Source organism: Triticum urartu, chromosome 2A, assembly GCF_056163025.1.
Source record: "Triticum urartu cultivar PI428250 chromosome 2A, HENAU_Tu73, whole genome shotgun sequence".
In the NCBI taxonomy this organism is placed as follows: domain Eukaryota; kingdom Viridiplantae; phylum Streptophyta; class Magnoliopsida; order Poales; family Poaceae; genus Triticum; species Triticum urartu.
The window spans coordinates 371,460,878-371,476,107 of record NC_141874.1 but is presented as its reverse complement, the minus strand read 5'-3'; positions in this window follow the sequence as shown (position 1 = coordinate 371,476,107).

Genomic DNA, 15,230 nt, shown 5'->3' with positions numbered 1-15,230 from the left:
ATCTTGGTGCAACTCCTCTTGCTCAAGCTCATCATAAGCAAGCACTCGAGGTGACCCGTATATGAGTTCCGTGGGAAGAACTGCTTCTGCCCCGTGTACCAGAGCAAAGGGTGTCTGGCCAGTGGCTCGATTTGGTGTCGTCCTGATTAACCAAAGAACCGTTGGCAATTCATCAATCCAGCGCCTTTCACACTTGTGCAGCTTGTCAAAAGTTCTGGTCTTGAGGCCTCGCAGCACTTCTGCATTCACCCTCTCAGCCTGTTGATGTCTACTACACAACCTTCTTCTTGTAGACGTTGTTGGGCCTCCAAGTGCAGAGGTTTGTAGGACAGTAGCAAATTTCCCTCAAGTGGATGACCTAAGGTTTATCAATCCGTGGGAGGCGTAGGGTGAAGATGGTCTCTCTCAAACAACCCTGCAACCAAATAACAAAGAGTCTCTTGTGTCCCCAACACACCCAATACAATGGTAAATTGTATAGGTGCACTAGTTCGGCGAAGAGATGTGATACAACTGCAATATGGATGGTAGATATAGGTTTTTGTAATCTGAAAATATAAAAACAGCAAGGTAACTTATGATAAAAGTGAGCGAAAACGGTATTGCAATGCGTTGAAACAAGGCCTAGGGTTCATACTTTCACTAGTGCAAGTTCTCTCAACAATGATAACATAATTGGATCATATAACTATCCCTCAACATGCAACAAAGAGTCACTCCAAAGTCACTAATAGCGGAGAACAAACGAAGATATTATTGTAGGGTATGAAATCACCTCAAAGTTATTATTTCCGATCGATTCATTGGGCTATTCCTATAAGTGTCACAAACAGCCCTAGAGCTCGTAGTAAAATAACACTTAAGACACAAATCAACCAAAACCCTAATGTCACCTAGATACTCCAATGTCACCTCAAGTATCCGTGGGTATGATTATACGATATGCATCACACAATCTCAGATTCATCTATTCAACCAACACAAAGAACTTCAAAGAGTGCACCAAAGTTTCTAACAGATAGTCAAGACGAAAACGTGTGCCAACCCCTATGCATAAGTTCACAAGGTCACGAAACTCGCAAGTTGATCACCAAAACATACATCAAGTGGATCACGTGAATATCCCATTGTCACCACAGATAAGCACATGCAAGACATACATCAAGTGTTCTCAAATGCTTAAAGACTCAATTCGATAAGATAACTTCAAAGGGAAAACTCAATCCATTACAAGAGAGTAGAGGGGGAGAAACATCATAAGATCCAACTATAGTAGCAAAGCTCGCGATACATCAAGATCGTGCCAAATCAAGAACACGAGAGAGAGAGAGAGATCAAACACATAGCTACCGGTACATACCCTCAGTCCCGAGGGTGAACTACTCCCTCCTCGTCATGGAGAGCGTCGGGATGATGAAGATGGCCACCGGTGAGGGATCCCCCCCTCTGGCAGGGTGCCGGAATAGGGCCCCGATTGGTTTTTGGTGGCTACAAAGGCTTGTGGCGGCGGAACTCCCGATCTAGGTTATTTTCTAGAGGTTTCGGTCTTTATAGGAATTTTTTGGCGTCAGGAACAAGTCAGGGGGGGTCTACGAGTCGTCCACGAGATTGGAGGCGCGCCCCCACCCTCATGGACGGCCCGGGACTCTTCTGGCCCAACTCTTTTACTCCGGGGGCTTCTTTTGGTCCATAAAAAGTCATGAAAAATTGGCACGTCAATTGGACTCCGTTTGGTATTCCTTTTCTGTAAAACTCAAAAACAAGGAAAAAACAGAAACTGGCACTGGGCTCTAGGTTAATAGGTTAGTCCCAAAAATCATATAAAATAGCATATAAATGCATATAAAACATTCTAGATGGATAATATAATAGCATGGAACAATAAAAAATTATAGATACGTTGGAGACGTATCAAGCATCCCCAAGCTTAATTCCTGCTCGTCCTCTAGTAGGTAAATGATAGAAACCGATTTTTTCATGTGGAATGCTACCTAACATAATTTCAAAGTATTTTTCTTTATTGTGGCATGAATGTTCAGATCCGAAAGATTCAAGACAAAAGTTTAATATTGAAATTAAAATAATAATACTTCAAGCATACTAACAAAGTAATCATGTCTTCTCAAAATAACATGGACAAAGAAAGCTTATCCCTACAAAATCATATAGTCTGGCTATGCTCCATCTTCCTCACACAAAATACTCAAATCATGCACAACCCCGATGACAAGCCAAGCAATTGTTTCATACTTTTGATGTTCTCAATTTTTTTCAATCTTCGAGCAATACATGAGCGTGAGCCATGGACATAGCACTATTGGTGGAATAGAATGGTGGATGTGGAGAAGACAAAAAGGAGAAGATAGTCTCATATCAACTAGGCGTATCAACGGGCTATGGAGATGCCCATCAATAGATATCAATGTGAGTGAGTAGGGATTGCCATGCAACGGATGCACTAGAGCTATAAGTGTATGAAAGCTCAAAAGGAAACTAAGTGGGTGTGCATCCAACTTGCTTGCTCACGAAGACCTAGGGCACTTTGAGGAAGCGCATCATTGGAATATACAAGCCAAGTTCTATAATGAAAGATTCCCACTAGTATATGAAAGTGACAACATAGGAGACTCTGTATCATGAAGATCATGGTGCTACTTTGAAGCACAAGTGTGGTAAAAGGATAGTAGCATTGCCCCTTCTCTCTTTTTCTCATTTTTTGGTGGGCTTCTTTGGCCTCTTTTATTTTTTTTCCGTCCGGAGTCTCATCCCGACTTATGGGGGAATCATAGTCTCCATCATCCTTTCCTCACATGCGACAATGCTCTAATAATGAAGATCATCACACTTTTATTTACTTACAACTCAAGAATTACAACTCGATACTTAGAACAAATATGACTCTATGTGAATGCCTCCGGCGGTGTACTAGGATATGCAATAAATCAAGAGTGACATGTATGAAAGAATTATGAATGGTGGCTTTGCCACAAATATGATGTCAACTACATGATCATGCAAAGCAATATGACAATGATGGAGCGTGTCATAATAAACGGAACGGTGGAAAGTTGCATGGCAATATATCTCGGAATGGCTATGGAAATGCCATAAGAGGTAGGTATGGTGGCTGTTTTGAGGAAGGTAATGGTGGGTGTTATGGTACCGGCGAAAGTTGCGCGGCACAAGAGAGGCTAGCAATGGTGGAAGGGTGAGAGTGCGTATAATCCATGGACTCAACATTAGTCATAAAGAACTCACATACTTATTGCAAAAATCTATTAGTGATCGAAACGAAGTACTACGCGCATGCTCCTAGGGGGATAGATTGGTAGGAAAAGACCATCGCTCGTCCCCGACCGCCACTCATAAGGAAGACAATCAAAAAATAAGTCATGCTCCGACTTCATCACATAACGGTTCACCATACGTGCATGCTACGGGAATCACAAACTTTAACACAAGTATATCTCAAATTCACAACTACTCAACTAGCATGACTCTAATATCACCATCTTCATATCTCAAAACAATCATAAAGAATCAAACTTCTCATAGTATTCAATGCACTTTATATGGAAGTTTTTATTATACCCATCTTAGATTCCCATCATATTAGGACTAGTTTTATAGCCAAAGCAAATTACCATGCTGTTCTAAAAGACTCTCAAAATAATATAAGTGAAGCATGAGAGATCAATAATTTCTATAAAATAAGACCACCACCGTGCTCTAAAAGATATAAGTGAAGCACTAGAGCAAACGACAAACTACTCCGAAAGATATAAGTGAAGATTAATGAGTAGTTGAATAATTATGCAACTACTGAAGACTCTCTAACATTTAAGAATTTCAGATCTTGGTATATTACTCAAACAGCAAGCAAAACAAAATAAAATAAAATGGCGCTCCAAGAAAAACACATATCATGTGGTGAATAAAAATATAGCTCCAAGTAAAGTTACCGATGAATGAAGATGAAAGAGGGGATGCCATCCGGGGCATCCCCAAGCTTAGGCTCTTGGTTGTCCTTGAATATTACCTTGGGGTGCCTTGGGCATCCCCAAGCTTAGGCTCTTGCCACTCCTTATTCCATAGTCCATCGAATCTTTACCCAAAACTTGAAAACTTCACAACACAATGAAAACATAATCTACTGTATTCCAACTTCTCTATGGTTCATACCCTCCGATACTACTCATACATTCATCAAAATAAGCAAACAACACAATGAAAACAAAATCTGTCAAAAACAGAACAGTCTGTAGCAATCTGGAGGTTTCAGATACTTTTGTAGCTCCAAAAATTCTGAAAAATTAGGACGACCTAAATAATTTGTATATTGATATACTGCAGTTTGAATAGGTATTTTATCGCTCTCTGGTAAACAATGAAAATTATTTTCGTGAGCGCATACTTTCTGTTTTTATCAGGAAGATCAAACAACAATCACCCAAGAAGATCCTAAAGGCTTTACTTGGCAAAAACACTAATTAAAACATAAAACCACATCTAACCAGATGCTAGATAGATTATTTATTACCAAACAGGAGCAAAAGGCAAAGAACAAAAATAAAATTGGTTTGCCTCCCAACAAGCGCTATCATTTAACGCCCCTAGCTAGGCATGATGATTTCAATGATGCTCACATAAAAGAATTGAAACATAAAGAGAGCCTCATGAAGAATATGACTAGCACATTTAAGTCTAACCCACTTCCTAAACATAGGGATTTTGTGAGCAAACAACTTGTTGGAACAAGAATCATCTTGCATAAGAAGGTAAAACAAGGATAACTTCAAGATTTCCAACACATAGAGAGGAAACTTGATATTCTTACAATTCCTACAAGCACATATGCCTCCCTCATAAAATTTTTCAGTAGCATCATGAATTAATTCAACAATAAAACTATCACATAAAGCATTCTTTTCATGATCTACAAGAATAAAATTTTTACTACTCTCCACATAAGTAAACTTCTTCTCATTCATAATAGTGGGAGCAAACTCAACAAAATAACTATCATGTGAGGCATAATCCAATTGAAAGTTAAAATCATGATGACAAGTTTCATGGATATCATTATTCTTTATAGCATGCATGTCATCACAATAATCATCATAGATAGCAACTTTGTTCTCATAATCAATTGGAACCTCTTCCGAAATAGTGGATTCATCAATAAATAAAGTCATGACCTCTCCAAATCCACTTTCACAATTATCACAATAAGATTCAACACCATCCAAAATAGTGGGATCATTACTTACTAAAGTTGACACTCTTTCAAACCCACTTTCATCAATATAATCATCATAAATAGGAGGCATGCTATCATCATAATAAATATTCCCATCAAAACTTGGGGGACAAAAAATATCATCTTCATCAAACTTAGCATCCCCAAGATTGTGGCTTTGCATATCATTAGCATCATGGGTATTCAAAGAATTCATACTAACAACATTACAATCATGTTCATCATCCAAAGATCTAGTGCCAAGTATTTTAATACATTCTTCTTCTAACACTTTGGCACAATTATCAGAATCCTTATTTTCACGAAAGACATTAAAAAGATGAAGCATATGAGGCAACCTTAATTCCAATTTTTGGTAGTTTTCTTTTATAGACTAAACTAGTGATAAAAAAAGAAACTCAAAGATTCGATTGCAAGATCTAAAGATATACCTTCAAGCGCCAACCTCCCCGGCAACGGTGCCAGAAAAGAGCTTGATGTCTACTACACAACCTTCTTCTTGTAGACGTTGTTGGGCCTCCAAGTGCAGAGGTTTGTAGGACAGTAGCAAATTTCCCTCAAGTGGATGACCTAAGGTTTATCAATCCGTGGGAGGCGTAGGGTGAAGATGGTCTCTCTCAAACAACCCTGCAACCAAATAACAAAGAGTCTCTTGTGTCCCCAACACACCCAATACAATGGTAAATTGTATAGGTGCACTAGTTCGGCGAAGAGATGGTGATACAAGTGCAATATGGATGGAAGATATAGGTTTTGTAATCTGAAAATATAAAAACAGCAAGGTAACTAATGATAAAAGTGAGCGAAAACGGTATTGAAATGCGTTGAAATAAGGCCTAGGGTTCATACTTTCACTAGTGCAAGTTCTCTCAACAATAATAACACAATTGGATCATATAACTATCCCTCAACATGAAACAAAGAGTCACTCCAAAGTCACTAATAGCGGAGAACAAACGAAGAGATTATTGTAGGGTACGAAACCACCTCAAAGTTATTCTTTCCGATCGATCCATTGGGCTATTCCTATAAGTGTCACAAACAGCCCTAGAGCTTGTAGTAAAATAACACCTTAAGACACAAATCAACCAAAACCCTAAGGTCACCTAGATACTCCAATGTCACCCCAAGTATCCGTGGGGTATGATTATACGATATGCATCACACAATCTCAGATTCATCTATTCAACCAACACAAAGAACTCCAAAGAGTGCCCCAAAGTTTCTACCGGAGAGTCAAGACGAAAACGTGTGCCAACCCCTATGCATAAGTTCGCAAGGTCACGGAACTCGCAAGTTGATCACCAAAACATACGTCAAGTGGATCACGTGAATATCCCATTGTCACCATAGATAAGCACATGCAAGACATACATCAAGTGTTCGCAAATCCTTAAAGACTCAATCCAATAAGATAACTTCAAAGGGAAAACTCAATCCATTACAAGAGAGTAGAGGGGGAGAAACATCATAAGATCCAACTATAGTAGCAAAGCTCACGATGCATCAAGATCATGGCGAATCAAGAACACGAGAGAGAGAGAGATCAAACACATAGCTACTGGTACATACCCTCAGCCCCGAGGGTGAACTACTCCCTCCTCGTCATGGAGAGCGCCGAGATGATAAAGATGGCCACCAGTGAGGGATCCCCCCTCCGGCAGGGTGCCGTAACAGGGTCCCGATTGGTTTTTGGTGGTTATAGAGGCTTGCAGCGGCGGAACTGCCAATCTAGGTTATTTTCTGGAGGTTTATGTATTTATAGGAATTTTTGGCGTCGGGAACAAGTCGGGGGGGGGGGGGTCTTCGAGTCATCCACGAGATAGGGGGCGCGCCCAGGGGGGGGGTAGGGCGCGCCCCCACCCTCATGGACGGCCCGAGACTCTTCTGGCCCAACTCTTTTACTCCCGGGGCTTCTTTTGGTCCATAAAAAATCATCAAAAATTGGCACGTCAATTGGACTCTGTTTGGTATTTCTTTTCTGTAAAACTCAAAAACAAGGAAAAAACAGAAACTGGCACTAGGCTCTAGGTTAATAGGTTAGTCCCAAAAATCATATAAAATAGCATATAAATGCATATAAAACATCCTAGATTGATAATATAATAGCATGGAATAATAAAAAATTATAGATACGTTGGAGACGTATCACTTGGCCATTACTTCTGGGATGAGCGACATAAGCAAAACAGACCTTGCTGCCGAGGTGCTGAATGTACTGCATGAAGGTGCAGCTTGTGAACTGCGTGCCGTTGTTGGTGATGACTCTGTTGGGCACACCAAAATGACAGACTAGCCCCTTGAAGAACTTGACGGCTGACTGTGCTGTCACCTTTCTCACTGGTTCCACTTCTGGCCACTTTGTGAACTTGTCGATCGCGACGTATAAGTACTCAAAGCCCCCGACAGCGCGGGGAAAGGGGCCTAGTATGTTGAGCCCCTAGGCCGAAAATGGCCAGGAAAGAGGGATTGTCTGAAGATCTCGGGCTGGTTGATGAAGCTTCTTTGAATGGAACTGGCATGCTTCACACTTGGTTACTAGGGCAGTTGCATCCTGGAGGGCAGTGGGCCAGAAGAAGCCTTGCCGGAATGCTTTGCCGGCAAGGGCTCTCGACCCTATGTGGGAGTCACACAGGCCTCCATGTATCTCCACCAACAGCCTCAGTCCATCTTCCCAAGGAATGCACTTCAACTTCACGCCGTTCAGTCTCCTTCTGTATAGGGCATCATCCACAAACTGGTACATGCTGGACCGACGGGCTACTTTCTCTGCTTCTGCTTGTTCCTCAAGAAGCTCCCCTGTTTGGAGGAAATGGATGGTGTGTTGTGCCCATGCCGGAGCCTGAGGCTCGACGGCAAGGACTAAAGGTACATATTTGGCCGCAAGGGCAGCTGCCTCTACGATCAGAGCTTGAGGCTCCGCCGACGGTTGCTGCTCTCCGGCAAGCTTGGGGCACCCGGCAACGTCCTTGTCGGCGGCTCCTGGGAGCTCAGTAGGAAAGTACTTGCCAGGGCCTGCCTTCCTTCGCTTGTTCTATCCTGGTGATGGCTCAAAGGATGGTTGAGTTAATTGAAGCATAAAGGTACCTGGTTCCACAGGCAACTTCAGGGCAGCGTGCTTCGACAGGTTATCTGCAATGCCGTTCTCCGCTCGGGGAACATGCTCCACTTGTAATCCGTCAAAATGCTCTTCCAACTTCCTCACTTCATCCACGTAGGCCTCCATCAACAGGCTCTGGTAATCCTTGTTGACTTGCTTAACGACGAGCTGTGAGTCACCTCTGATGATGAGCTTCTTGATTCCGAGGTCTGCCGCGATCCTGAGACCGGCAAGCAATCCCTCGTACTCCGCCATGTTGTTTGTTGATTTTTCCCGGGGAAAGTGCATCTGGACTACATACTTGAGGTGCTCTCCGGTGGGCGCGACGAGTAGCACGCCGGCACCAGCACCTTGCAGTGAGAAAGCACCATCAAAGTACATAACCCAATCGCGGCAGGTCTCCTTGCCGGGAAGGGTGGTTTCTTGAACCTCTTCGTCGGGCGTTGCAGTCCATTCCACTACGAATTCTTCCAAGGCTCGGCTCTTGATCGTTGAAGTACTTTCAAACTTGAGGCCAAAGCTCGACAGCTCCAATGCCCACTCCACAATCCTCCCTATCGCATCTGGGTTGTGCAAAATAAGTTGCAAAGGGAGGCGGGTGACGACGGTGATCTCATGCACTTGGAAATAGTGACGCAGCTTTCTCGAGGCAATGAGGAGGCCGAAAAGTAGCTTCTTCATACCAGAATGTCTTGATCTAGCCCCCTTCAAGAGGGAACTGACAAAATAAATGGGGTGCTGCACCACCTTCTTCTTCTGTCCCACTTCACCCATCTGCTCAGACTCTGCCTTGCCGGGATCGGGCCTTGCCGGCATCAGGCTCTGCCGGGAAGGGCCCCTGCCCGCCATCCGATAGATCTGCTGCTACCGCTGCTTCTTCCTCAAGTTCCCTCTGTGCCACCAGCGCAACACTGACCACTTGATTCGTTGCTGCTAAGTACAGCAACAACGGCTCTTGTGGTTTAGGCGCGACTAGTATTGGCGTGGAGGAGAGGTACCACTTCAAATCTTGCAGCGCTGCCTCTGCCACCAGAGTCCACTTTACTAGACCCGCCTTTTTAAAAACTTTTGAAAAAGGGGAGGGCGCACTCAACAGTTTTGGAGATGAACCTACTCAGGGCAGCAACGCAGCCGACGAGCCTACGGACGTCTCTGGCTCGTTTCGGCACCTCAATCTGCTCGATTGCCTTGATATTCTCGGGATTTGCTTCGATTCTGTGTTGAGACACAAAGAACCCAAGAAGTTTGCTAGAGGGGACACCGAGCATGCACTTCTCTGGGTTGAGCTTGAGGTTGATCTTGAGCAGATTTGCAAATGTTTCTTCTAAATCTTGCACGAGCGTGGCCCTGTCCTTGGTTTTGACCACTATGTCATCCATATAAGCTTCCATACTTCTATGTAGCTAGGGCTCAAAACCAATCTGGACTGCTCGGGCAAACGTTGAACCAGCGCTCTTCAACCCGAAAGGAATTCGTACAAAACAGTACGTACCACATGGGGTGATGAATGTGGTTTTTTCTTCATCTTCCTTCATCATGAAGATCTGGTGGTATCCAGAATAAGCATCAAGGAATGACAGCAGGTCACACCCGGCAGTGGAGTCGACAATCTGGTCAATGCGCGGTAGAGGGAAAGGGTCCTTTGGATAGGCTTTATTGACATCTGTGTAGTCAATACACAACCTCCATTTCCCATTTTCCTTACGCACCACCACCGGATTGGCCAACCACATAAGGTGGAGCACTCCTCTAACCAGGCCTGCCACCTCCAACTTCCTGATCTCCTCGATGATGAACTCTTGGCGCTCCAAATCTTGCTTCCTGACCTTCTGCTTGACGGGCCGCGCATGAGGACAGACAGCAAGATGGTGCGCAATCACCTCCCTGGGAATGCAGGGGATGTCAGATGCTTGCCATGCAAACACATCGACATTCGCCAGCAGGAAGGCGATGAGCGTGCTTTCCTATTTGCTGTCGAGGGTGGAGCTTATAGTGAAAGCCCTGCCCATGCCGTCCTCCTTGACGACCACCTTCTTGGTTTCTGGTGGTGCAACCTTGGACTTCTTGCTATTGCCGGCGGAGCTCTCTGGCACGTCCTCAACGGGAGCGCAGCACTCTAAAGAGGCGCGCTTTTCAGAGTGGGTGCAAGAGGTCTTGCCGGAAGAGGTCTCTACGGAAGGGGTCTTGTCGGCAGAGGTCTTACCGGCCTTCTTCCTTCCCAGGGCTTGAGCGGCAGGAGCAAGTGCCTTGGCGGCAGTTGCTGCAACTACCTCTCGGTAGAGTTGGTCGGCGCAGATGAGCGCGTCTTTCTTGTCACAGGGGACGGTGATGATGGTCAGTGGCCCCGGCATCTTCAATGTGTTGTAGGCGTAGTGTGACGCCGCCATGAATTTGGCCAGCGATGGGCGACCAAGGATCCTATTGTATGGCAAGGGGATCTCGGCGACATCGAAAACGATATTCTCCGTCCTATAGTTTAGCTCGCCCCCAAACGTAACGGGCAGCGTGATTTTGCCTTTTGGCTGGCTCCTTCCCGGGTTGACCCCTTGAAACGTGCCCGTCTCCTCGAGATCTCCATCAAGAATCTGCAGCCTCTTGATCACAGCGGGCGATATCAAGTTCAAAGAGGCCCCACCGTCGACCAACACTTTTGTCACCTTCAGGTTGCGTATTGTTTGTGAAACCAACAACGACAAACACCCGACCATAGTTGTGCGATCAGGGTGATCTTCGGTGTCAAAAATGATGGGCGTGCGGGACCACTTCAGTGGCTTCTAGGCATCGAACGATGGCTCCGCCACAGTGACCTCTCGTGCCCACTGTTTTAGTTGGTGGTGAGAGGTGTGCAACGAGGCGCCACCATCGACGCACATGCCCTCTATAGCTTTCTGGAACTCGTGCTCGCTGGACACATCATCCTCGTCGTGATCATCAGCTTCGTACTTCTTATTGCGGCCCCGAGCGGGCCTCTCTTGTTGATTATCTTTTCCACGGCGACCTCCTTGGCCGCCACGCTTCTTGCCGGACCCCTCAGCACCATCCGGACCCTTCTCCTTGTCCCGCCTTTCATATTTAGCCTTATGCTTTTCTCCAAGTAGCTCAACTTGTCGGCAGTTCCGGAGGTCATGGCCCTTGGTGCGGTGGATCTTGAAGTACTGCTTGTCGGAGCCTCCTGGCTTGTCGGCGGCCGCCAAGGCCCGACAGGCGGCTCACCCGGCAACCTCCTTGCTGGGTCGTCAGCCTTGCCCTTCTTGGTGGCGACGGGGTCGCCGCATCCCTCAACGGCAAGCACAGACTTGCCCTTACGCTTCCTGTTGCGGCGCCGGCCCTTCTTTGCCGGGGCGGCGGCGTCTTCGTCCGTGGAGTCGGTTTCCGCACCGGCGTGCTTGCCGGGGTACTTCCTTCCTTCCTCAGCCCGAGCACATCTATCTGCCAGAACATAAAGTTCGGCTACATCCTTGACCATGCTCATTGCCAGCTCTTCACGCATCTTACGGTTGCGTACATTCTGATGGAACACACTGATGACAGCGGCGGGATGAACATCTGGGTTGGTGTACTGCACACGACTGAATCTTTGTATATACTTATGCAGGGACTCGCCATCCTTCTTGGGGATGACATGCAAGTCACTCGCCTGGCCACGAGCTTGGTGGCCTCCAGTAAAGGCACCAACAGACTCGTGGCATAGATCCGACCAGGAAGAGATGGAATCCATTGACAGGTGCATCAACCACGATATGACGTTGGGCTTAAGCGCCAACGGGAAGTAGTTGGCGAGCACCTTGTCGTCGCGAGCCCCGGCGGCTTGCATCGCGATGGTGTAGATGCTAAGGAACTCCAACGGGTGGGTCTTGCCGTTGTACTTTTCCCCAACATCAGGTTTGAATGTGCGGTGGGAGGGCCACTGGAACTACCACAGCTCTCGGGTAAAGGCCGGACAACCCACCTCGTAAGGCAGGTCGCCAGAGCCACCCATGCACTGGGTGGTTCATAGCAGGCCCTACACGCCGATCCGACTGATGGCTCGCCTCCTGCCGTCACTCGCTAGTAGTCCGAGCGTCTTCCTGAGCTCTCTCTCTCAAAGAACTCAGCGTTGGTCGCAGCGGGTTCCCGGGTCGGACGACACTGTGGAAACATTGTCACAAGCGTCGGCCCGACGAGCCGGTGGCTGCTGCCGCAGCCATGAGGGACTAGAGTGCACCGTGGTCGCAGCGTCTCCAGTCCTCCCACCGTCGGCATGCACCGGCTCGACAGAATGCCGGCGTGAGGGTCCCGCTGGGAGCGGCTCGTCTTTGTTGGCGAAGCTGGCAAGGCTTCGGATGGTGGCCCTCCACTTGTCGAGCTTCTCCGCAGCAGGGGGAAAGTCGAGGAGCAGTTGCACGCGCGCCAGCGCTTCTGCTGGCGTGGGCGGCGGCGAGAGCTACGTGGACTGTGATGCGCTCTGACTTATAACCAAATTAGAAGGAGATCTGTCATGGTCCCGCGGTAGCACGCCGCTTCCGCCGGCGTCCGGGTGCACATGCCGGCCTCGCACGTCCTGAGGGTGGCGCACAGGGCTCTTCCCGCGGCGGTGCCCAGGAGCTCCGGCGCCGCGGTGTTGCTCATCGCGCGCGGCCTGGGAAGGCACCGGCACAGGTGCCATCTGGGGATCCATAGAGGGTGCCGCGCCGCCCGTGGGCAGCACGGCCCCAGCCCCGGACCCAGCGGCGCGCGGCTCGTCGTCTCGGACCCGAACGATGCCGCTTGCCTGGCTCTGATTCCCAGAATGTCGTGGATGCTCGTGGGCCACATCTCCGGCACCATCCCTGGCCACCCGGTCACCTACTCGCACTGGCACGGATGGGCCGGACCCGGACGGCCCGATCGCTGTGATCCCCTTTTTCTTGGGGGCAATGGTGATGATGAAGTTGATGCACTAACTTCCAAACTGGATTTTCACAGCTTGCAGCCTCTACCTAGCGCGCCAAAGATGTCGGTGAGAACGACACCTATGGGATCACAGGGAATCCCTTCTACGGTTGGCGGGCGCGGGGCTGTGGAAAGAGCGGGTTTAGAAGATCAACATGGGAGATTTATCCAGGTTCGGGCCGCAAGTGATACGTAATACCGTACTCCTGCTCGTTTGTGTTTATGTGGTGTTCTTGGACTAGCTACAAAGCGTGCAAGGTCCAAAAAGTCCAAATCCTCTAGTGTGCCTCGGGCCTCTTTTTATAGCCAAAGGGGTCCCCACAGTGGCACACAGGAGGTGGAAAGTTGTACTGTATACAAGTCTATCGCCTGGCACCGTAGGACAAACGCATTTAATGCGCTGCTGACGTGCCCTCTCACTTTAGCGGGGACGACAAGGAAGCTCGTCTCGTCTGTCGCCACCTCGCCTTATACTGACGTGTGTCTAAGCTGACTAGGCGTGCAGCGCCACGCTGGCTAGTTGGCTGCTGAGTTGGTGCGGTGGCAGAGTCTTCACGAAGATCTGCATGCCACCACGCAGGTGCTTGCTGAGTTGGACTGGAAGGTGCACATCGCCATGTAGGTTCCTGCCATGTTGGCGGGTTGACTCCTGTGTTGGAACGACGATGGAGCCTTGGCAGGTGGGGGCCTGGCTGCGGCCCTACAGATGTCCCCGGCAAGGGCCTTGCCGGGGTCTTGCAGGTGTCCCCGGCAAGGGTCTTGCCGGTGGTCTCGTGAGCTCCCCCGGCAAGGATCTTGCCGGGGGGTTTCCGTCTTCTAGTCCTCATCTAGTCTTGTATGTTCTTGGTCTCCACAAAGATCTGCATGCCACCATGCAGGCGCCTCCCGAGCCTTGGTTCCAATGTTGTCGACGGTGTCAGGACTCTTAGGCTCAAGGGTGGCGGCTCTGCTGGTGTTGGGCAAGTTGCCCCGGCAAGACTCTTGTCGGGGCTACGTAAGCTCCCCCGGAAAGGCTCTTGCCGGGAAAGCCCACCTTGTCCATCTGCTTCTCATGCCTTTGGCTTGGCGTTGCTCTAGTAGTCTTGTGTCTTTGCTTCCACTGCTCCGCCAAGTGTGGCCGCAGGCGTGTGGCTGTGACTGCCCGCACACAAGTAAAGGGGTACAAAAAGGACCCCTACTTTTGTACACCGACACTTGCCAAATGGGAAAAATAAAAGGAATAGAGGGAAAAACTTTGACTCTTTGCATAAAAGTAAATGATAGGCCATTCGCAGAGGGAAGCAGAGGTTGCCATGCACTTATTTTTTTATATGCTCAATCCCTTAGTGCAAGAGAACGTCATGTTGTATTGCCCCTTAAGATGAAAACCTTTATTATGCAGTTTGTCACTTTTATTCTTTGTCATCCAAGTTCATACAACGCTCAATTTTCTCTTATACTAAATGATCTCACACTTTTAGAAGCAATTTTTATTGCCTTTTTGCACCGATGACAACTTACTTGAGGGATCTTGCTCAATCCCTAGGTAGGTATGGTGGACTCTTGAAAAAAATTTGGGTTCAAGGGTTTTTGAATGCACAAGTAGTATCTCTACTTAGTACAAATTTTTTTGGCTAGCAAAGATAGGGGGCAAGCATCACATGTTAAAGGATCTATGGCAATATGACTTCTATGTGAATATAAACAAACATAAACCATTAAGTTTTCTTCCTTGTCCAACGTCAACAATTTTGGCATATAATATTTTGATGAGGGCTCACAATCACAAAAGATTTCTAGGATAGTATATCTATATGTGAATCTTCTCTTCCCTTATTAATTCTTTCATGAGTTGCATCATTGACTAATGCTATGTTTGTCAATCTCTAATAAAATATTCTACCCATACCTTTCCTTATGTGGTTCCATCACCTACCATAGGATTAGTATATAATCTTTTCATTATTTATTTCCTTTCTT